The sequence below is a fragment of the Schistocerca gregaria genome, chromosome 8 (genome assembly GCF_023897955.1).
Source record: "Schistocerca gregaria isolate iqSchGreg1 chromosome 8, iqSchGreg1.2, whole genome shotgun sequence".
Classification (NCBI taxonomy): Eukaryota; Metazoa; Arthropoda; class Insecta; order Orthoptera; family Acrididae; genus Schistocerca; species Schistocerca gregaria.
Genome location: NC_064927.1, coordinates 385124939 through 385146356, shown reverse-complemented (window position 1 = coordinate 385146356; position 21418 = coordinate 385124939). Strand labels below are relative to the sequence as shown.

Sequence of the window (21418 nt, the reverse complement as noted above, 5' to 3'; positions counted from 1 at the left end):
TGCTTGGACTCTACTACTACTGAGATCTACGAAGGACTTTTCGAAACCGTGCCGCTCAAAATCCCTGTTGTGTTGCTTTCCACGTTCCAGAGAATGACCAACACGTGGAGAATGACTATGTATTTATTTATTATGTACGACTGGACCCTGTTGGACCTCGCAAAACTTCTTGATTCTTTCTCCTGTCTTTCCACAATACTCTCATGTTTTCTGCAGGGCTCTCTTCCTTTCCTCTGTCCATTTTGTTCCTGATTTCTTCGGAGCTTCGTTCTCTGACTTAATTTCCCATCTGTCAACTTTCTGATTCAATACTTTTGTGTCCAAAATATCTGAATAATTTATCTGAGCTTTTTTTTAGGTCCTTTTTTACCTCTTTTATCCAGGGTATAGTTTCAAGTCTTGTTTTGGGAAGCCTAGACACGTGCCCATGAAATTTTAATCGCCTTTTTCTGTTGTTTGCTGCAAGTTTGGGCAATTTTTCAGTTGTCTGATGAGATAGTAGTCTATAGCTCTCTTCTGTTTTCTTTGTCCCTAGTATCTTTCTAATGATTTTACGTTTTTCCTTTGATAAGTTTTCTATGTCACCTTTTATACGGACTGTCAGGGTTTCACTGGCATACAACACTTCAGGTTTCAGTACTATATTATAGTGTCTAATTTTATGTTTTTGGACAAGAAATTTTTTGTGTGACCTTGTAGGTTCTTCTATGGGCTCTCTTTAGTTTTTGGAGGCGAATGTTCTGTGCTATTTTCTGTCGCCTGTAGATTCAAGGATTTCACCCTCCACGCTGCCCTCCAATGCTAAATTTGTGATCCCTTGATGCCTCAGAACATGTCCTACCAACCGATCCCTTCTTCTGGTCAACTTGTGCCACAAACTTCTCTTCTCCCCAATCCTATTCAATACTTCCTCATTACTTATATGATCTACCCATCTAATCTTCAGCATTCTTCTGTAGCACCACATTTCGAAAGCTTCTATTCTCTTCTTGTCCAAACTATTTATCGTCCATGTTTCACTTCCATACATGGCTACACTCCATACAAATACTTTCAGAAATGACTTCCTGACACTTAACTCTATACTCGATGTTAACAAATTTCTCTTCTTCAGAAACGCTTTCCTTCCCATTGCCAGTCTACATTTTATATCCTGTCTACTTCGACCATCATCAGTTATTTTGCTCCCCAAATAGCAAAACTCCTTTACTACTTTAAGTGTCTCATTTCCTAATCTAATTCCCTCAGCAGCACCCGATTTAATTCGACTTCATTCCATTATCCTCGTTTCGCTTTTGTTGATGTTTATCTTATATCCTCCTTTCAAGACACTATCCATTCCATTCAACTGCTCTTCCAAGTCCCTTGCTGTCTCTGACAGAATGACAATGTCATCGGCGAACCTCAAAGTTTTTATTTCTTCTCCATGGATTTTAATACCTACTCCGAATTTTTCTTTTGTTTCCTTTACTGCTTGTTCAATATACAGATTGAATAACATCGGGGAGAGGCTACAACCCTGTCTTACTCCCTTCCCAACCACTGCTTCCCTTTCATGTCCCTCGACTCTTATAACTGCCATCTGGTTTCTGTACAAATTGTAAATAGCCTTTCGCTCCCTGTATTTTACCCCTGCCACCTTTAGAATTTGAAAGAGTATTCCAGTCAACATTGTCAAAAGCTTTCTCTAAGTCTACGAATGCTAGAAACGTAGGTTTGCCTTTCCTTAATCTTTCTTCTAAGAAGGATGTAGGTTGCAGTAGGTACTGGGTGATGAAGAAGCTTGCACAGGATAGAGTAGCATGGAGAGCTGCATCAAACCAGTCTCAGGACTGAAGACCACAACAACAACAACATTTTAAAAAAGGGACGCCACTGATATGACCCTATTTTATAATCAAGTTTTGGATGTCAGTTCTTGTGGCGATGAACTCAGACTTTAGGAAAGATATCTACAGACCAACTTTCTCAGCACATTCTTTAATGGCTTCAACCTGTTCGTTTGCTGTTATCTCATCAGCCGCAAGTAAGGTTAAGTCGTCAGCAAAAGCTAAACACAAAATTCTTGTGTCATCCTTAACTCGCCCCATCTGTATACGTTTCCAGCAGTTTTTATTCTTCAATTCCTTTTCCTATTCGCGGATGACCTTGTCCGGCACAAGGTTGAGTAGGAGACAGACCATCACATTGTCGGGCGCCAGTTTTGATCAGGAAGGACTCGGATATTTCACACATGAATTTCACCAAGGAGGTAGTATCGGTCAATGTTTCTTTGATGAGGTTATGGATTTTTTGTTCTTCAAGGATATCAAAAATTGCTTGTTGGTCAAATGTGTCGTATGCATTTTTAAAATCAACAAGCGTGCAAATTATTGTGCTGTCTCTGACTGCTTTGTATTTTAGCGCGGTATTTAGATTGAAAATTTGGTCTGTGCAGGATCTACTGGGGCGAAAGCCAGCTTCGTATTCACAGATTTTGTTTTCCAGTTGCTCTTGTGCTCTTCGAAGAAAGTCTGATAGAACTTTGTATGCGACCTGAAGTAGAGATATGCCTCGATAATTATTTACATCAGATTGGTAAAAAAATGTCGTGTGGCTAGGGCTTCTCGTCGGGTAGACCGTTCGCCGGGTGCAGGTCTTTCGATTTGGCGCCACTTCGACGACTTGCGCATCGATGGGGATGAAATGATGATGATTAGGACAACACCCTGTCCTTGAGCGGAGAAAATCTCCGACCCAGCCAGGAATAGAACCCGGGCCCCGAGGATTGACATTCTGTCGCACTGACCACTCAGCTGCTGGGGGCGGACATCAGATTGGTAAAATGACTATGTACTTATTTCGGTATCTGTGAATGCGGGACATACGTCAAAAGATATTGTTCTACCGTGAAGTTAGATAATAGTTAAAACTTTAGAAAGCTGTCAATAGAGTTGGAACTACCTCGTACGGTACCTGGCAAGATACGCTACATCATGCAGATGCAGGTGCGTATTCCCGAAACGGCCAGGTACGTCCTTTGATGGCTCGGCTCCGCCGTGGAGCTGACGGGTAGTGTCCGAGCTCTGGTAACGGTGTTGCGTCAGCCGCCCCACGCCCTTCATCCGTGCTGTCGGACCACTTCCACTGACGCCCTTACGTCACACTTATAAGCACACCGGAAGTAGGACAGCAGGCGCGGCCGCTTGGAGTGCTGCACCTGTGGAGAAGACGACTCCTCGAGAGAACGCGACAGAAGGCTTTCTCCGGTGGCAGACATGTAAACACGCCGGCTGCAGCTTTCGTCACGTCGCGTGTTGACAGTTCGGGAGAAATTCCAATAGTACGGTGGGCTGTGTTGCTCCATGGCTCGATTGATTTGTTGTTGCCTGTGCTCAATATTCTGCGTGAAATATTTCAGTGTTATGTAGGTGCCATGTAAAGGAGAGGGTGTATGAGTCTTATCCGGGTATCTGAGTAAGACAAAAGACCGGCCCAACTCGTTTTAACAACACACAGGCTGAAATTTCATTATGGTTTAAAATATGGTGCCTGGTCTTCGGTGACGAAGCTTTCATGACGTTTCATCTACATGTACATCTACATTTATACTCCGCTAGCCGCCAAGCGGTGTGTGGTGGAGGGCACAATTCGCGCCAAAGGCATATTTCCCTCTCTCTGCCCCACTCGCGGATCGCGCGAGGGAAAAACGACTGTCTGAACTCGTCAGAACGACCTCTAATTTGCCTTATCTTTGAATGATGATCATTGCGCGATATTAAACTTGGTGATAATAATATATGCTCTACATCCTCGGCGAAGATCGGATTTCGGAATTTAGTGAGGGAACCGTTCCGCTTATCGCGCCGTCTATCTGTAAGTCTGTCCCACCTCAAACTTTCTATGAGATTTGTAACGCTCTCGCGATGGCTAAATGTACCAGTCACGAATCTGGCCGCTCTTCTTTGGACCTTCTCAATCACTTGAATCAGACCCAACTGGTAAGGGTCCCATACAAACGAACAATACTCTAAGACTGGACGAACTAACGTATTGTAAGCTATTTCCTTTGTTAAAGGACTGCATCGCTTCAGGATTCTACCAATGAACCGCAATTTAGAGTTCGCATTGCCTATTACTTGTGTAATATGATCATTCCATTTGAGATCATTTCGAATAGTCACACCCAAATACTTGACGGATGTTACCGCTTCCAAAGACTGGGCATTTATTTTGTACTCGTACATTAATGGGTATTTTTGCCTTGTTATACGCAGTAGATTTCACTTACTAATATTGAGAGATAACTGCCAGTCATTACACCACCCATTTATTTTCTGCAAATCCTCATTCATCTGTTCACAACTTTCGTGTGATACTACTTTCCTATAGACTACAACATCATTGGCAAACAGTCTAATGCCGTTGTCAATACAATCAAACAGATCGTTTATGTAAATTGTAAAAAGCAGCGGACCTACTACACTGCCCTGAAGCACACCTGAAGTTACGCTTGTTTCTGTTGAAGTCACCCCGTCCAGGACGACATACTGCTCCCTGTTTGTTAGAAAACTATCTATCCAACCGCATATGTCATCGGATAGGCCGTAAGCGCGCACTTTTTGGAGCAAGCGACAGTGAGAAACTTGAGTCGAACGCCTTTCGAAAGTCGAGAAATACGGCATCAATCTGGGAGCCGGTATCTAGAGCCTGTTGTATATCATGCACAAAAAGGGCCAGCTGTGTCTCTTATGACCGCTGTTTCCTAAAACCGTGCTGGTTTCTGCGGAGGAAGTTCTCAGAGTCTAGAAAGGTCATTATGTCTGAACACAAAATACGTTTCATGATTCTACAACAAATTCATGTCACTGAAATTGGCCGATAATTATGTGCATCCGATTTTCTACCCTCTTTATAGATTGCTATGACCTGACCCTTCTTCCAGTCCCGTGGAACTTTCCGCTGTTCCAATTATATCTGATAGATGATGGATACGAATGGTGCTATATTTGCAGCATAGTCAACATAAAATCTTACGGGGATACCGTTCATATTGGACAACACAGAGTGTCGTACTTAAATTTGAATCTAGAAACAGTACCTAAGCAGTGTTTAAGCTATGCTTCAATTTGTCCTTTGTTCCGCAGGTTCTAGCTTAACTAGGCTAGTTGCTGGAAACTTTGGAAAAGTAGGAGAGAGTTTCTGAGACGTCGAAACTCTAGGGCAAGCCACGAGAGTATTTATAGTTCGTGAAACTGACAGATTCGTACGCTTACTAAAGATAAATAGCCTCGCACCACCACACAGCTTTAAATTGTCATTAATTTTATTCCATTGTCTACTACACTAAGACATTAAGTATATTTTCTACACACTAAAAGTGAAGGAGCTGCTGACGGCAACGAATGTGACTTTTTACCATATAGCCAGTCAGTACGGTCGTGAAGATGGCCTGTACATTCCAGAACCGTTTATAACGACGTAAATCTTCTTGCACGTTGAATAAATAATTTTTGTATAGATTGCCTAAGTACTTTTTTTTTTAAATTCTATGTCACATGTTTCGACTACTGAACTTATCGAGCCGGCCGCGGTGGTCTCGCGGTTCTAGGCGCGCAGTCCGGAACCGTGCGACTGCTACGGTCGCAGGTTCGAATCCTGCCTCGGGCATGGATGTGTGTGATGTCCTTAGGTTAGTTGGGTTTAAGTAGTTTTAAGTTCTAGGGGACTGATGACCACAGCAGTTGAATCCCATAGTGCACAGAGCCATTTCTTTGGACTTATCGGATATTGTAGACAGAGGAGAAACAAGTACAGTGGTAACTTACGTCCAAACATAAAACCATGATAGCTGTAAAATACCGTAGCACCACCTCGTGTTTGTTGCTTTTGCCTCCCACAAGCAATAACGCCCTGCCAGTAGTTACTTCTTTGCTCCAGTACGTGAGATTTCATTGACACGGGACTTTATTTCTGTTAGGAGTGCGATTAAAATTCTGGGTCCAAAGACATCAATAACAAATTTCGCTGTCGACACCGTTACCGTCATTGAAAGTGAGGAAGTATTACAGGATATATTGTCTGAAGTCTTGCGAACATAGAGCATCAACTGACATTAAACCGAAGAAAGACGAATGAGGAGTAGCAGAAATGAGATTAGCGTTAAACTAGAAATTAAAATTGGAAATCACGAAGTAACGAAGCGAGGAGATTTCGCACACTTAGAAACTAAAAACACATGTCGGGTGAAACAAGGATGACATAAAAGCAAACTAGCTCGGGCAAAGAGGGCATCATGACCAGGAGAATCTATCAATATCAAATATCGGCCTTAATTTGAGGAGGAAATTCACTGACTGTGGGAAAACAGAAACGGACACGAGTGGAAGCGGTTCAGAAGCAGTGCTTTATAACGACGGCGATAATTAGCTGCACCGATAATAAATGAGAAGGTTCTCCGCAGAATCGACGAGGAAAAGGATGTATGAGAAACGGACAAGAAGACTTAATAATAGGGCTTGGCACGTGAGAGGAAGTCTTCGTGAGAAAAGATTGATTTAAAAAAGTGAAACTCTCCCAGATATGTCATATGCAACCAAAAATCGTTTAGCAAAATGGCCACGAAGCCTTTCATGACGGAGTCGTTACATAATAGCTCTCAGGTTACTTGACGGGTCAAATTCGTATAACATCCCTAGATTACGATGCCTGCCTCCAATATCATCGTCAGAAGCTATGTCTGACTGTCGCGAATCTGCCGAGAACGTCATCTGATTGGTTGGTTTACGTCATTATGACAACACGGAAATGGCGCGTACTGAGAAGGCGCCATGGAGATATACCAAGTGCAGATGGCGATACAGAGTTAAGCGATGTACGTTGCTTTGAAGCCGGCGCCGCCATGTTAGATGCCCCAAAACATTAGCAGGCTAATGTTTACGATTGTTACTGCTCTTAATTTCTGATGTGTGCACGCAAAAATTATTTTAGATAGTAAACGTTACAGTACTTTCGTGAGTAAAACCGTGTAAGGAAGTCTTTTTTAGATTTCTTCTGGTCATAAATTAATATTTGGAGACTGTAGTTTTGTTATTCTTTTCGAATAACCAAGACGATAAGTATGTGACGTGAAAACGTTGCTTTCGTAAACCAGCACTTTGTTTAATACGGACAGGGTATGTTTTCCTACGGAAAATTCTGATGTTTTGCTATATTTGTGCGGTTTCCTAAACTTTCTTACTCACTCCGTTCTCCCAGAGAGCTTTTCGAGTTGGACTGACAGGAAATCAAAAGCCAAATGACAGAAATAAAACTACTACAGTAAAAGCACTCAGTGCAACCCAAATTCATGTATATAAAAGAAAATATATCTTGAACGGTGCATTTACGAATGAAATACGATTCATTAATCCTTTATACTATAATCAGAACGATTAGAACTCCCAAAAATGAAACAAAGTGACATTCTTTTATCGTAGTACTTCGACTAGAAGCTAATGTTTGGAACAACTGACATAGCGGCCTGAAACGAGGCCCACGAGAAAGACAGACCGCGGCGCGTACGTCACAGCACGTAACGCTACAGATCTTACGAGTTGCTGCGTCTACAGCAGGAAGCGAGTTACTATTGAGATCACTTTAACACTTCACAGCTGTGCATTTAAATAGATTCGCGCTCTCGATAATGTACTACAGAGTTAACGACTTTATTGGGTGCCTCTTCATTGAGATACTGATTTCACGGCAGGCCCCGGACGTAGCAGAGCGTTCGTGATGTATATCGAACAAGGCGACTTGTGTGACGTCACTAATTCGTTGCGGGGCCCTGGCTTCAAGTATGTGACGTCATGAGGGTCGCGCCCTCTGCTCCTGTAGATTGCGCTCTCTGTCCAGCGTTGCTTGCAGCGCCATTACTAGCAACAGGCGGTAAATTGCGAGAAGACTTCCTCCGTGGTCTCTTTTTATCAGCGACACGCTTCTAAGCATTGCTTAGTGCATAGCCGGTGTTGTTTGTACACTCATTTCAACTGCTTCCTTGATGACAGAATCCCAGCAGTTTAATGCGTGAGCAAGTACTCTCGATTCTTCAAACCAAATTTTGTGATTGTTTCACATTCTGTGCTTAGCCACGGCTGATTCTTAACACAGCTATCCGCAACAGTCGATACGGATCTTTTTCCACGCACTCAAATAATGTAAATTCTTTGCTCTCTCAGCTCGAGATTATCTTTAACGGGTCGTAAATTTTCTTCAGTTTACCTGGATGGTCGGAATATTGGTCTGATTCATTGCCTGTTTGACCGCAGCTCGTGGTTTTTCGGTCCCGTTCTCGGGGTCCCGGGTCCGTTTCCCGGCGGGGTCAGGGATTTTCCCTGCCTCAAGCTGGTTGGGTGTTGTTGTGTCGTCCTCATCACCATCTTTGATCCACATCAGGGTCACAGGAAGGCAAAGTCAAACCACCTCCAGTATCGTCCCCTACGCTCCTCGGAGTATGGAACCTTATCATCACCACCATTAACTGTTTAGGTCTCTACCTATCTTACTAATTGTTGCAGCGCAAAATGGAAGAACGCTATGTATTGTTCCACCTGGCTTGTTTGAACGGTGCCGCGTCTTGGTTTCTTCGACAACATTGACCCAGTATCACGAACAGAATAGCCGTTACTTCTGACCGCCATCGGCAGATGGTAAATCTCGGAGCTGAGGCGATCCTTGTGCGAAATATTATGTGTACCAAGTTGTTCAACAGAGCTCTCTTTTGAGCTCCACGGTGAAAGCTATGTACGATGAGATATAATTTGTGCGCATCGGGTATCGTTAAAAAAAAATTGTAAATACGACGTGGTGGAGCTGCATCTTATCTGTGTATAAAGTTTGGACGTTACTTCTCATTCTACTTGTTTCACTTTTGTTAATAGTTTGGTACATCCGAAATATGCAATTTGGAATAAAAACTCCTCAAACGTTCGAGTTAAAAATTATTTATTTGAAGTGTCAAGAAGCTTCATGCAGTGAAACTGTTTCGGGATTTCTCTAAGGTGCCAGGTGGCGAGGAACAATAGTGAATCATAGCTCCCAAGCGCATTGACCTCTAGTGACGTGTTGCGACAGGTGTCGATCTGAATGAGCGCACAGCCCCGTCGATGACGCGCCTGCCACCTTCCCGCTCTGACGGGCCTGGGACAGCTGTCTCTGCCCGTGGCCGTTGATCCGCTCGCTCCAGCGAGCGCGGCGGAACACGGACATCAGGTGAACATGACCGGAACCGCCAATCGCATCCTCTCGTTGATTCGACGCTGCTCATGCGGAAGAAGAGACAAGGCTACTCTCTTTGTTGGCCAGTAACTGAACTTTTCATATCTGGGAAGAAAAAGGAACACCATTGCCTAGGATCACAGAGAAAAACGACTTCTACCGGTTCTTTTAGGCATGCGAAGACAGCACAATTGGTAACAGCGTCGCTTGCAAGAGGTGGAGGTGTCGAGTCTCGCCCGACATAATTTTAGTTTAAGTGAAATTTCAGTAGAGTGTACACACAGCTATAGATAGTGAAAATATCATTCTGCAAAAAATTAAAGGCTAATGCCATGGCAGTTATCTAAAGCTTCTCCCAGGGCTCCTGCGATAAGATAAACATCAGAACGCCTGTTGAGTTTGGAAGAGCTGGGAAGAGTGAAAAGACGGTTGAAACTGCGTTTATGGCCATGAGGCGTCCTTACACACTGAACAGCGAGAACGTTATGACCATGTACCTAATACCCGGTATGTCCACCTTTGGCGTGGATAACAGCAGTGACGCTTCGTCGTGGCATGGAAGCAAAAGGCCTTGGTAAGTCGCTGGAGGGAGCTGACACCGTATCTGCTCACACAACTCACCTAATTCCCTTAAATCCCAGGGAAGGGGACGAAGAGCTCTGACGCCACGTTCAATCCCAAATGTGTTCGATCGGGTTCAAATCTGACGAGTTGGTGAGGCCAGGTCGTCAGCTGGAACTGGACACTCTGTACCTCGAACCACTCCATCATACTCTTGGCCTTGTGACATGGCGCATTATCATGTTGAAAAATGTCTCTACCGTCGGGAAATATGATCGTTATGAAGGGGTTTACGTGGTTTGCAACCAGTGCACGATACTCCTAGGCCGTCAGGATGCCTTGCACGAGCTCTGCTGGAGCCATGAATACCGACGTGAATGCTCCCTAGAGCATAATGGAACCACCGCCAGCTTGTCTCCCTCCTGCAGTACAGGTGTCAAGGAGATATATTCCTGGAAGACGTCGGTTTCTCCTCCTCCCATCGGCGTGATGAAGAAGATATCGGGATTCATCAGAACATGGGACGCTTTGCCACTGCACCAATATCCAGTGTTGACGGTCACTTTCCCATTTCAATCGTAGTCGCCAGTGTAGTGGTCTTAACATTGGCACATGCATGGGTCGTCGGCTGTGGAGCCCAGTCTTTAGGAGTGTTCGGTGCACTGTGTGTTCAGACACTCTTGTACTCTGACCAGCATTAAAGTCTGATGTTAGTTCCGCCACAGTTCGCTGCCTGTCCTGTTTTACCACTCTGCTTAGACTCTGACGTCCGACATTTGAAGTAAGGGATGGCTGTCCAAACCAACCAACGTCTGAAGTGGTTTCATCTTGGTTTCGCCACACGCTGAAGACACCACGCCACTGTTCGAACCCAAAACAAGTCGTGAAGTTTCTGAAATGCTCTTGCCGAGCCTCTGGGCCATCACAGTCTGCCCTCAGTCAAACTAAGATAGTTCGTGTACCTTTCCCGTTCCACATACCGACAGCACGCCTACTGATTAGGAGTCATTCCTCGCCAAGTGACGCTGCTATCACCTGAACGTATTTCTGTCGATAGTAGGTCGCTGGTCATAATGTTCTGGTTCCAAATGGTTCAAAAGGCTCTAAGCACTATGGGACTTAACATCTGAGGTCATCAGTCCCCTAGACTTAGAAATACTTTAACCTACCTAACCTAAGTACATCACACACATTCATGACCGAGGCAGGACTCGAACCTGCGATCGTAGCAGCAGTGCGGTTCCGGACTGAAGCGCCTAGAAATGCTCGGCCACAGCGGCCGGCCATAATTTTCTGGCTGATCAGCGTATGCTGTATGTGAGGAGTTCATATATTCGGTAGAAGTACCGTTGACCAATTGCAATGCAGCCATCCAGATTTGGTTTTCCGTGCTTTTACTAGACACATTTAGGCGAATCATGCGATTTTTTTACGAAATGCACACGTCAAATTTCCTGTGCTGTCCTTCTCCAGTCCTGGCTTCTGTTTTGTTTCCAACGACAAAGTCGTTCATTGAACATTAAACTGTAAATTTCCTTCTCCTTTCTTCGATTATGGTTATACGCGGAGCACATGAATTAGTATAAAATCTCCCACTGTACGGCCATGTTGCATCTACCGGGATGTGTTTTCAGTGGAAGAAAACAGTGTGCATTGTGATGACAGCAGAAGCTTTATTGGCGAATTTCGCCATTTTGGGGCACCTTCAGAATTTCTACATGGGACAAATGCATAACAACAGATTAATGGTATGGTCCTATCTAACCTGAGTAAGTGGTGAAGCTTATTTTAAAATGCTGCTCTCGTGTTTTGTAGCATTTCAAAAAAGTTTTTACCACGTTCTCACTCTAAACATGACCATACACGTAACCGGTTCTTACGTATTTTTCCCGTGTAGAAATTCTGAGGTTACCTCAAAAAAGCGAAAAAATTTGGAAATCTATGGTAAGTTCCTGTAGGACCAAACTGCTGAGATCATCGGTCCCTAGGATTACACACTACTTAATCTAATTTAAACTAACTTACGGTAAGGACAACACAAACACCCATGCCCGAGGGAGGACTCGAACCTACGACGGGGCTACCCCGCGCGGCTCACAAAAGTGAAACGCGTCATATCGGTCTTTTCAGTATTGCTTCACTTTAGTTTTATGACGGTGTAGTTGAGTTGGATTGTTTTTTATTACTGAGAGTGATTTTTTGTAGTAAATGTGTTTCGTTAATTGATGAGCCATTTCCACTTTTTGAGCCCTATTTTTGTCTGTTTCTTTATTTATACCGTTTGGCTTTGTTACTTTCCCTAAGTACTTAAATTTTATTTGCTCATTCGGTGCGGACGCTTCTACAAACTGCGGTATGCACATGAGCAGGCGACCCACTGCCACAGTTTTTTCAGCTAAGTGACAGTCGCGAGCAGAAAATTTTGTAATTCTTTTTTTTAAGTTGGTGCACCCTGCAAAAATTCATTTTTCTGTTCCCGGCGTCACGTACGAAGTGTGTCCATCTCCGCTAAACTCTCCATCAGCAACGAAATCCTCGTACATCCCTTGTTAAGGTTCATCAGAAGTGTCCAAGCGGCCGTAAGGTGCCTACACCCGCGGCTCTACTACGCATTTATTTTGGATCCTGTCTCGGCTATTTTTGTATCTTCGTTTTGGAATGTTACCCCCTATACGTTCGTGCCCAATTTTATGATCACGGATGTACTTTATGCTGATATATTTTGATTTTTTTTGTACAGCCAGTGAATTGTGAAGGTGCAGGATGCGCAGCTGCAGCAATTACCGGAATAAAATAGCAGCACCAATTGCACTTTTGCTTTCGATTACCGCGACCGGTCTCCTCAAACACGTGTCTCACCAGTCCATCCAGATACTGTGTATTATACGTGTGGTCGCAAGTCTCATGCACAACTTCCTATCCCATTTAAAACGTCCATATGCTCCCACGACTCTAGAGTCATAACCACTTGAAAATACCGTCGGTGGCCGATATTCTAATGTATAGCGGAACAGTAAACTGAGGAAACCTTCAACTTCTTTTAATTTCCAACCTTGTATCCTTTTGGGCTTTCAAGATACGGGCTTGTATCACGCCTTGAACTGTATCACCTACACTACTACTCAAAATATCGATTGATTTATGCTAACTGGATATTTAATCTCTGTCAAGCAGAGGCCAAACTTTGTGAACCGCCTATTTCGTCAAGTTTCGGCATGTTATCCGGGACCACTCTAAAGTAACTAAACTTCTGTATTCAGAAAAAAAATTGTCTGCGGCAAAGTTTCCGTAAAACTGTGTAATCAACATAACTGAAAAGCATAAACTGTGACTTGTGTTGATGTTAATAACTGTACACACCAGGGCCCACAATATCACAGAAAAAACACTAAGTTATATACCATCTGATGGCGAGTCTTTAAGCGACTGAAACAAGTCATGATAAAATAAAAATTGTACAATCACAAAAGGTGACTGGTTGCAGTCATTGTGATAACCTTTGTTCATCACAGTAGGAGCGTTCCACATCTTAACGGATGAAAGTTCTATTCCAAAAAAATTATTTTGTTTTTGCTACGTAGCTGTTCTGACGAAGGGAGAAAAAGAAGAAAAGTGGTGTAAGGCCTACATTCGGATCACAGTCAACTTGCCTGCGTGTGTATCCACGCATATAACACTTTTTTTTCACACGCATGGCAAGTGTCGAAATTAATTACTAAGATGTAAAGTAGACTACGTGTGGCGCCCGTTGATCATTGGATGGGAAGTGTGAGTCCGCAAGCAAATGACTTTCAGCCGGAGTGATTAATGCAGTGGACTTTTCTGCTTCGTTTGTTCCTATGACGAGTACCGTTTGACACAGTGTAAAGGCATACGAAGGCAGGAATAAATAAGTGAGGGCGAGAGATTCCAGAAATAAATGCGTAAAACTTTTGAGGTTTTTGCACACCCATATGCCCTAAAAAGTGTAATGTTTACTAAGGAAAAAGAAGATAAACATGCAGTCTGCACCGAAAACGAGACATGTCTCGTCAAAGCTCATAGTTACCTATGCTGACGACTTTCAACATTCACAATACAGTTTACTCTATTTCAAAAAAATACTTAAGTTCCTTTACAGCTTTCATTTTCTTGACAAACAAGTTAGACGTAGTACCAAGTATCCGATTCGATCCCACGAGTACGGAAATTGTCCGTGAATGCAGTTCCTATATCACTTTTCCTCCGTTAATGTATAAAATCTGGGGTTCAGCGTCCCATAGACAAAATAATTTACAGTGAGTGGAGCTGAAACAAACTTCTTCTGTAAACCAAGACGAAAATTGCGACGCTGTTTCTTCTTCTACATCTTCATCAATATGACTACTCCTCAATTCATACTTAAGTGCCTGGCGGGGAGTTCATCGAACCACTTGCACCCTACTTCTCTACCGTCCGACACTCGAACACCCCACGGGAAAAACGAACACTGAAATCTTTCCACGCTAGCTCTGATTTCTCTTATTTTACAACGATAATCATTTGTAGGTGAGTGCCAACAAAATATTTTCGCAGGCAGAACTGGAAGCCAGTGTTATTCAAGTTTGCAATTCGATCGACAGAAAGTCGCTCACATGGACGAACTTGTCTTCCCCTACTCGGCATCGATTTCAAAGACATTATCACGTCAAAATTTAATTTCCCTCTAGCACACAGTTTTCTCATTCAAATACAGAGATATGTAAATAGGCTCAATACAGCTCTGCAGTCGGCAACGCCAGTATAAGACAACAAGTGCCTGGTTCAATTGTTATATCGACTACTGCTGCTGAAATTGCAGATATCGAGATTTAAGTGACTCTGAAAGCGGTGTTATAGTCGGCGCACAAGCGATGGGACACAGCATCTCCTAAGTAGCGATGAAGTGGGGATTTTCCCGTACGACCACTTCATGAGTGTACCCTGAATATCAGGAATCCGGTACAACATTAAATCTCCGACATCGCTGCGGCTGGAAAGAGCTCATGCAGGAACGAGAGCAACAACGACTGAAGAGAATCGTTCAACGTAACGGATGTGCAACCCTTCCACAAACTGCTGCAGATTTCAATGCTGGGCCATCAAAAAGTGTTAGTATGTCAACCATTCAACGATACATCATCGATATGGGCTTTCGGAGCCGAAGGCCCACTCGTGTACCCTAGACGACTGTACGACACAAAGCTTTTTAATGACTTGAAACATTTCGCCTGGTTGGACGAGTCTCGTTTCAAATTGTATCGAGCATATGGACGTGCACGGGTATGGAGACAACCTCATGAATCGAAAGAATCTGCATATCACCAAGAAACTGTTCGAGCTGTAATGGCTCTGTAATGGTGTGAGGAGTGTGTTTTTGGAGTGATACCGGACCCTTGATACATCTAGATATCCACTCTGGCAGTTTACACGTACGTAAGCATATTGTGTGATGACGAGCATCCTTTCATGTACATTGTGCTTTCCAACGGACTTGGGCAATCCAACAGGACAATGCGACACCCCACACGTCCACATTTGCTACATAGTGGCTTCAGGAACTGTCTTCGGAGTTTAAGCACTTCCGCTGGCCTCCAAAGTCAGATGAACATTATTGAGCGTAACGGGGATGCCTTGCAACGTGTCGTTCCGAAGAGATCTCCACCCCGTCGCACATTTAATTTACAGATTTGGCCACTGCAGAGTTCATGGTGTCCGTTTCCTCCAGCACTACTTCAGACATTAGTCGAGTCCACGCCACGTCGTGCTGCGGCACTCCTGCGTGCTCGCGGGGCCCTACACGATATTAGGCCGGTGTACCAGTTTGTTTGCCTCTTCAGCGTAGGATGTTTCATATCTTACAAAAATGTTCGATCCAGCATAGCTTCTAATGTGGCGCAAACATGCCACATCGTTTTGTGGGAGTACGTCTCTGCGGTCTCTGGCTGAGACCAGCTAATTACTCGTCTCACATACTGTGCCTGCCCCTCTATCTGGAACAACTGAATTATGTACAGTGGCTGATTAATGTTGCTCAATGATTCCCCTGAAACAATGACCATGCCCGTTGATGTAAATAAAAAACTATCTGTATGAAAGGGCATTGTTTCGATACCATCTGCATGGTTGTACAGCAATTTTGTGACAGTGTAATGACTTCAGAACTGCAGAATGTGTGTGCAGAACAACATACACACACTTATTTGGGCTGGACATACTTTCAGTGGACAAGTTATGATGAGAAGCAAGTACAGAAATACTTTGAGTATGGTAGAAATCAGAGAAACAATTGTTCCAGGATTTTGCTGGTCATTGTGAGTTTACCCGCACAGTGCAGCGCGATTTTTTGGGGCGATAGTATGCGAAATGGCAAAAGGACTCGATCTCGGAAACAGAGGCTCATTACTCAGGAAGGCGTTCGCAGGAAACTCCTCCTCTCAAGCGTGAGCTATTTTTCCATCACGAAAACTTTTGGTCTTGATCTGCATTTGACTTCACAGTATCTCTTGCACAGGTTCCAACTTATTTGGTCATATAGACATGCTCCTACCACGGGAATGACAGATGAGCGGTTCTATGTTACGATTTTGCGCGAGGCCTGTGACTGATATCATGTTTGTCTTCTTCGATGAGATTGAATTTAACACCCTTTCTGGCAAACATGGCCACCGCGAATATTCCCCGCAGAACTTTTCCTGCAGAGACGATCACTGCTAACACTGAAGCGGCCATCCAGAACGAAAATCGTGAGCAGATGTTTGGGAACCTATTAAATCCTATTACATTGCCGAAAGCTAAGTGCAGATCCGACTCAGTGGATTACGTGGAATACCAATCGATTAATGAAGGTGTGTTGTGTCTCGGTGGACATACAGAGAAACCTGTGCAACACAGAAGTCCTACCACTTCGGCGGTATAGATTGCCACAAATCTATAAAGATGTCTTGCTGACACGCAAATTCTCGCTGTGGGGAAGAGTGACCGCGGCCGCTTGTTCAGTGAATCCATAGAACTCGAGAAATATGACAATATCTTCAACAAGAAAGCGGAATGCCTCAGGCGATACGCTGTTCCTGTCGTCTCCCTCACTTACGTTGTGAGCAGGTTTTCCTACTAAAAAAATAAGTAAATAAATAAATAAATAAAAATAAAAAAATAAAAATCAGACGTCAAGCTTCAAGCGTTGTGGTGACAAATTAAATGCATCACTACGGTTTCCTCACGTATGTAATTCCTTGACTTGCCTTTCATGCCGGTTGTATGAGTGGGTGTTGATAGACGTGGCAGCCGGCAGAGAACTGTTACGGAGGTTTACGAGTTGACAGCCTGGAGACGAACAGCGGACCCTCGGCCTTCGGCTGTGTGCTCCCGCCGGCCGCAGCCGGCCCGCTTCCACTTTCGCCGCTCGCTTTCCTGCGCCGTTTCCCCTCCCACCTGCGAAACAAAAGAAGAGCATGGTTCGGACTGTGGGACCGCTGCTCTGGGCTGGGAAAGTCCGCGCAGACTCGACAAGCTGCGTAAACATGAGCGCTAAACGCCGGACACGGTGGAGCGGCCCCCTTTCTGAACCAGCGTTTCATCCCTCTTTCTTTCGTCAGTAATTTGCTAAGTAAGTTGGCTATACAGCACAGCACCTGTAGGAGCTGCCCTTTCCGCTTCCCCTACTACCGTGTCCCTCACTACCTCATCAGTCATCCCAAATGATTTTCTGTGTTTATTTCCATTCTGTATTTGTAAAAAGAAGGAAAAATAAGTATCAACGTATAGCAGACGACGAAGTCATAAGAAACTGCTCGTACAGAGTAACACGCAGCTCGCTGTCTTGCGAGACATGGAGGTTAGGCAGACGCTGATGGGATACACTGAATATTTCACAGTTCCTGTTATAGGCTTCCTAGGGTATACGTAATACACTCCTGGAAATGGAAAAAAGAACACATTGACACCGGTGTGTCAGACCCACCATACTTGCTCCGGACACTGCGAGAGGGCTGTACAAGCATTGATCACACGCACGGCACAGCGGACACACCAGGAACCGCGGTGTTGGCCGTCGAATGGCGCTAGCTGCGCAGCATTTGTGCACCGCCGTCGTCAGTGTCAGCCAGTTTGCCGTTGCGTACGGAGCTCCATCGCGGTCTTTAACACTGGTAGCATGCCGCGACAGCGTGGACGTGAACCGTATGTGCAGTTGACGGACTTTGAGCGAGGGCGTATAGTGGGCATGCGGGAGGCCGGGTGGACGTACCGCCGAATTGCTCAACACGTGGGGCGTGAGGTCTCCACAGTACATCGATGTTGTCGCCAGTGGTCGGCGGAAGGTGCACGTGCCCGTCGACCTGGGACCGGACCGCAGCGACGCACGGATGCACGCCAAGACCGTAGGATCCTACGCAGTGCCGTAGGGGACCGCACCGTCACTTCTCAGCAAATTACGGACACTGTTGCTCCTGGGGTATCGGCGAGGACCATTCGCAACCGTCTCCATGAAGCTGGGCTACGGTCCCGCACACCGTTAGGCCGTCTTCCGCTCACGCCCCAACATCGTGCAGCCCGCCTCCAGTGGTGTCGCGACAGGCGTGAATGGAGGGACGAATGGAGACGTGTCGTCTTCAGCGATGAGAGTCGCTTCTGCCTTGGTGCCAATGATGGTCGTATGCATGTTTGGCGCCGTGCAGGTGAGCGCCACAATCAGGAGTGCATGCGACCAAGGCACACAGGGCCAACACCCGGCGTCATGGTGTGGGGAGCGATCTCCTACACTGGCCGTACACCTTTGGTGATCGTCGAGGGGACACTGAATAGTGCACGGTACATCCAAACCGTCATCGAACCCACCGTTCTACCATTCCTAGACCGGCAAGGGAACTTGCTGTTCCAACAGGACAATGCACGTCCGCATGTATCCCGTGCCACTCAACGTGCTCTAGAAGGTGTAAGTCAACTACCTTGGCCAGCAAGATCTCCTGATCTGTCCCCCATTGAGCATGTTTGGGATTGGATGAAGCGTCGTCTCACGCGGTCTGCACGTCCAGCACGAACGCTGGTCCAACTAAGGCGCCAGGTGGAAATGGCATGGCAAGCCGTTCCACAGGACTACATCCAGCATCTCTACGATCGTCTCCATGGGAGAAAAGCAGCCTGCATTGCTGCGAAAGGTGGATATACACTATACTACTGCCGACATTGTGCATGCTCTGTTGCCTGTGTCTATGTGCCTGTGGTTCTGTCAGTGTGATCATGTGATGTTTCTGACCCCAGGAATGTGTCAATAAAGTTTCCCCTTCTTGGGACAATGAATTCATGGTGTTCTTATTTCAATTTCCATTAGTGTAGATAATGTTTTGATAAGGAACAGATGTCAGGAAATGTACCGTATGAATGTAAAATAGGCGTCACGATCAGATCTCTCGCTTCAAGGTACGGACGCAGTGAAGACATGGAACTCTGAACTCTCTTCTCCACGTTGTTCCATAGCATGGCCTATGTTACGAGTACCCTATGTGGGGTTCTCCCTTACGTGACGGAGGAAGTCCTCTACAGAAATGACGGTGCGGTGCGACCGTGAAGCACCACAGTCAACTCTAGTAGCTGCGAACGTACCAGTTTCTAACAGCGGTTTCTGCAGTCGGACGGAAATGGTGCGAGGGGTCGTAATTTCAACAGGGTCTGACGATTGTGCCTTTCTTCTCAATTTCTGTGCGTACCGTGAAGCGGTAGATTTGAAAATGGTCCTGTTCTAAAAATTATTTCACATCCAAATGGTTTATGTCCACACCAGCCCATCTTCTCTAAGACAGCCTGCAGGAAACGGTGCTCCCCTCGGTCAAATGCATGATCTAGGTCAGCCGCCACGAGGGCACGTTCTCAACGACACGCAGACGTGAGTGCCACATCTCTACAAGAGCTTAACGCCGTGTGTACATTACTCCTACCTCGCAGACATGTTTGGTCGGCGTGAATGGCATCCTTGACAGTAGTGAGGGGGCGAGCACGAACTGTGTGTGCCAACAGCTTGTAGTCCGAGTTCACTAACGTCAACGGCCGCAAGTCTTGTGATCTGCATTCTCTCCATTCCTCTTTTGCACAGGCATTACCATGAACTCCACAAATTCGGGCGAACGTTTTGAACCTGGAGTTAGAAGCACATCTGCCACCAAACTTCCACCATCAGGTCAGAAAAAGTGCTACAAAATTCAAGCGGGAGACCATCAGGCCCTGGTGATTTGTTTGTCGCATCCTGTGACAGGCCATGCGCAATTCTTCCATTGTGACGGCCTCCAAGACTGTGCCATCTTCTTGTTCTCTACCAAAAGGCGTCAGGTCGTGCAGGAGGTCCTCAACGTCAATGTCAGGCAGTTGGTCGGCTAAATAGAGACTGCGGTAATAATCTGTGATGACACAGGAGATGGCAGTAAGTGTCTCTGTACGTTACCCGTTCGCTACAGCAACTGCTGTCATGAGTTGCCTCTTACGATGTCCTCTTTCTCTGACGATACTGTAGAGAGAAGCACGTTCATTTGGGATGGAATCTTGCAGTCTCGCTCGAACCTGCATGCCTGCTTGTCTGCATGCCTTCTAGTCTGGCAGCCGTGACGTGCAGGAGCCGTGCCCGTGACCGGTGGACAGCCGTTTGGTGGTCTGGTGGAGGTGGTTGCGTCGCTGGTTCCATCAAGACCGCGTATTAAAACTCAGAGGTCGATCGTTGCCAAACCGCCCTGTCTCGGCCATACACCATGAGCATGCGGCGAATAGCCAGTTTGTCGCAGTGTGTCCACCATCGTATCGCGGAATCCTAGGTATGATGTATTGGTACGCATTTGTGCCAGGTACAAGTGACCGCTAGACGGCAAGCCTTTTCCCGGCTAAAGTTAATGTTAAGAGTCTATGGTTGGTTGGTTGGTTTTGGGGAAGGAGACCAGACAGCATGGTCATTGGTCTCATCGGATTGGGGAAAGATGTGGAAGGAAGTCGGCCGTGCCCTTTCAGAGGAACCATCCCGGCATTTGCCTGGAGTGATTTAGGGAAATCACGGAAAACCTAAATCAGGATGGCCGGACGCGGGATTGAACCGTCGTCCTCCCGAATGCGAGTCCAGTGTCTAACCACTGCGCCACCTCGCTCGGTTAAGAATCTATGCTCCTCTACTACAGCTTGTCTGTTGTGGCAGGTCACGGCGCTGGTGAAGGCCTAATGGTCAGTGAATGCAGCCGGCCGTTGTGGCCGAGAGGGCTCTAGGCGCTACAGTCCGGAACCGCACGGCTGCTACGGTCGCATGTTCGAATCCTGCCTCGGGCATGGATGTGTGTGCTGTCCTTAGGTTAGTTAGGTTTAAGTGGTTCTAAATCTAGGGGACTGATGACCTCAGATGGTAAGTCCCTTAGTGCTCACAGACATACTAGGAACTATGGATGAAGAGCAACGGGCAGATTCCATATTTCTAGATTTCCGGAAAGCGTTTGACACAGTGCCCCACTGCAGACTGTTAAAGAAGGTACGATCGTATGGAACAGATTCATAGGCATATGTGTGGTTCGAAGACATCATAAGTTATAAAACCCAGTGTGTTGCTCCCAACGGCGAACGTTCATCAGAGGACCGAGGCTGAATCGACAAACGGAAGACC

At 45.6% G+C, this 21418-nt stretch overlaps 1 protein-coding gene across 2 annotated transcripts in view; it reads left to right on the top strand.

Moving 5' to 3' along the window:
* LOC126284466 (uncharacterized) overlaps positions 1 to 21418 on the top strand; it is a 373454-nt gene that overhangs the window by 74046 nt on the left and 277990 nt on the right. The gene's annotated exons all lie outside the window — the stretch shown is intronic.